Consider the following 3,956-nt stretch of genomic DNA (forward strand, 5'->3'; position numbering starts at 1 on the left):
TTGGGGATCATCAATGCGGGATATGGCGTAATAGTGAAACTATTAATCGGATTTTCTATATTCTTCAGATACTGCAGAGAGCATGGCGGGTACAGTGGACAGGTAAACCAGATACTGCAGAGAGCATGGTTGGTACAGTGGACAGGTACACCAGATACTGCAGAGAGCATGGCGGGTACAGTGGACAGGTACACCAGATATTGCAGAGAGCATAGCGGGTACAGTAGACAGGTACACCACATACTTATAACTTCAAGAGGGTTTATAATTTGTTTATGAGGGAAGAAAAGTACATTACATGGTCTCTGCTTATAAAGCTCTGCGTCCGGCCTGCCTCTTACTGGTTATTTTCTTCACTCTGCTCTTCCACCATGAAAATGGAGGGACTACGTTTCTTTGAAATGACGGTAATCTTGAACCCGCCTACACAGCGTCATGTGCTGGAAGATAATTCTCACCGTTGTGTGAACATTAAGACAAAGTAAAGCTATCCTTGTAACAGGCTGTGGAGGCCCATAGGGTTGTGTGACGTCGAGGCTCACTGATGGTGGTGAGGTTGTCAGCTTTACGCGTCGCCCGCCCTTTACCCCCAGGCAGATCCCTTGTCCTCATTTCTGTTAGAGGCTGAGTCGACCCCAGGGCCATAGTGCGGCTGGAAGGATTAGGTAAATTGAAAAGAATCTAATGACCTCGTCGTGAATCGAACCCGCGACGAAATTGCCGCAACCAATTATGTTATCGCGTGCCCCACATTAAGACCAACACAAATCCAACCTACTTGTATAGAAAGTTCGTACAGGTAACGTCTGACGCATTTACTACCGAGGACTGTCTGAGTCAAGGTCATGGCTTTATTACAGAAATGTTTAATTTTCTGAATACTCCATTACGAAGGCTCCAGAGGACCAGGAGAGACTGGAACTGAACGGGACACACCAGCTTCTGGACTATGCAGATTATACTAACACAGATACCGACAGAGGCTCTACGGCTGCTGGTTAGATGTCGCTTTGGAAGTTAACGCAGTGAGACCTATGTATATGATGTAAGATTGAGGTTTGTAAGATTTGAGATTTTCACGGCAATGACTATGAAGAAAGCCATCTTTTGGGATGTAGCGCCGTGTAGATATTGTGTTAACCGACGTTTCGGAGGATCGTATCACCTTCATCTTCAGGGTAGAAGAAAAAAGAAGAAAATCCGCGAGTGAGAAACCAGCGTAAGCAGGTGCTGCAGCCTAATGTAGAGTCGAATATTTATATGACGATCTTTTATCATCAGAATGCAATCTGGTTTGTATAGCCAATAAATCCTTAAAAAAGAAGGGAATTGAACGATCTGGGAGCAACAGTAACAAATCAAAATTGCATTCAATCAGAAAAGACCTTACTGAGGCCACGTTCACGAGGGGAATTTGCCCATTATCTTCCTTTTCTCTCTATATATATGGTTCTAGACCTTTTTCTGGGCCTTGACAAATTTTTCAGTTTCGGAAACCTATATACAGTTGGTAGGACTCCTTGGACAAGGGATCAGCCAGTCGCAAGACCGCTACCTACACACAGAATAAACGCACACAGACATTCATGCTTCGAGTGGGATTCGAACCCATGATTCCAGCGTTCGAACGGGAGAAGACGGGTCATGCCTTAGACCGCGCGGCCACTCTGATCGGCGCCCAATGCCTTAGACACGGATTATAACTCCTTAAATGTGTTATGCAATTATCATTTTAAATAGGAAACTTCTTCAGAATCCTCCTGACTTGGCGAGCGGGTAGACATAGGCTAACTGCAACAGACCTGCAGAACTTGCCTGACAGCAGTCAAGAAAGAGTTCAATACGAACTTGTAAACACGTGGAATACAAGTCGCTGGCCCTTTCACTTCTCGGTCATCATAACCTGGGCCCAAGAGCAGGCGTGTTTACCTGACTAATTGGCTGTAAAATCAACCGAGACAGTCCTTTAAATCGGGCATGTCAAACTCAACTTGTACAGAGGGCCACCTCAGCCCTATAAATAACAGTCCAGGGCCGCACTTCAAAATAGAAATATGCATTAGATTTTGATACAAGGAAATTTAATTCTATTTATTATTTAGGAATAATTTAAATATAATTACCTAAAGTCACATATCTCACAGTTTTAAAAAGCAAGAGAATGCAATTTTTGACAAGTATCAAACAGCTTTACAATATGTAAAAAGAGAGATTACACAAGAAATTATGTTAGAAATATCAAAACATTTAATTTCCTGCAGCCTGCTAATTTATGTCTGCGTGAGACTTCTTGTCTCCTGGTCTGTTGGAAAATTGTCTTTACAAAAAATATTTCTATTAACATTTTAATATTGATTATATCAATTAGCTGTAAAAGTCGAGGGGCCGCATTTTACGGCTATGGGGGCCGCACGGGCCCCATGTTTGCCGCGGCTGCTTTAAATGTTTCATTACCGGTCGTGGCCAATGCCAGTGATCTGCTCCAGGATTTGAAATATTAGCCAATGCACAATGTTAATGTACGTAAATGCGAAACGCGTCATAAGCCGTTCGCCCGGTGCTATGAACTGGAGACTGGCACGAACCTACAGAGGTCTCGGGTTTTCACGGCGGTTAATGCTATGACGCCGTTTAGTTCGATAGGTATCAACGTTTCGAAGGAACTACTGCCTCTTTTTTCATGGCAGATGGGTGGATCTCTTATCATTAAGACGGAGATAGGTAACATCGAAATGTTGACACATAATCTACCAAATCATACGGTATCACATCCAAGCAAGACCGTAATCGTACCTATTTGATTACCATTAATATCATGTTCAATAGCACACCACTTAATCATACGTTACGTATAATAATATCCCCCCCCTTGATACCACAGCCCCAGTGGGCCTAGGCCTACCTCCTTGAACTTACATATAACAATATACATAATTCAATTCAATTCAATTCATGTTTATTTACGTGCAATAACTTAACAGCACAGTGGCCAATAACAAAGTTAGCACGTGTATATAAAGATACAGAAAAATAATTAAACACAATACAAATATGACAGATATAAAGCAGTGAGCATAAATCTAAAGAAGACTTAAATACATACTACTCCGTCCAAAAAGTATCCGACCTTGGGCCGGGAAAACAAAGTTCTGTATCTGGGTGGTTACAATACTCTAATCGTCTACAAAGTAGGCCCCTTGTGACTCCACACACTTAGCCCAGCGGTCCTTCCATAGCTGGAAGCAATTCCGGAAGGCTTCTTTTGGAATGGTGTGCAGCTGCGCCGTCGCGTTCTGTATGATGTCCTCGCGGCTGTCAAAACGGCGGCCTTTAGCGGTGTCTTCAATCTCGGGAACAGCCAGAAATCACAAGGAGCCATGTCAGGAGAGTGGGGAGCCTGGCGAACCTGCGGAATGCCGTGCTTGGCCAGGAAACCCTGGATCAGGTGCGATGAATGAGCTGGGGCATTGTCATGATGCAGCTGCTAGTTGCGTGCGTCCCACAGCTCCGGTCTCTTGCGCCGAACTGCATCACGAAGATGGCGGAGGACTTCTTGGTAGTACTCCTTATTGACAGTCTGGCCTAGTGGTGCGTACTCGTGATGCAAAACACTCCGGTAATCGAAAAACAGTCAGTATCACCTTCACATTCCTCCAAACCTGTCGTGCTCTTTTGGGCCTCGGGGATGTTGGATGCTTCCATTGTGACGCCTGGACCTTGGTTTCCGGGTCATATCCGTACACCCACGACTCGTCACCAGTGATCACAGTCCTCAGGAACTCAGGATCCCTGTTGGTGCACTCCAGCATGTCCTGCGCGACCTCAAGGCGGAGTTGTTGCTGCTCCGGTGAAAGGAGCTTGGGCACAAATTTTGCCGCTACTCTTCGCATGCCCAAATCTTCAGTTAAAATTGTGTTTGCGGAACCTCTGCTGATCCCAACCTCATCATCAACTTC

Source organism: Cryptotermes secundus, unplaced genomic scaffold, assembly GCF_002891405.2.
Source record: "Cryptotermes secundus unplaced genomic scaffold, Csec_1.0 scaffold1080, whole genome shotgun sequence".
NCBI classification, from domain to species: Eukaryota; Metazoa; Arthropoda; class Insecta; order Blattodea; family Kalotermitidae; genus Cryptotermes; species Cryptotermes secundus.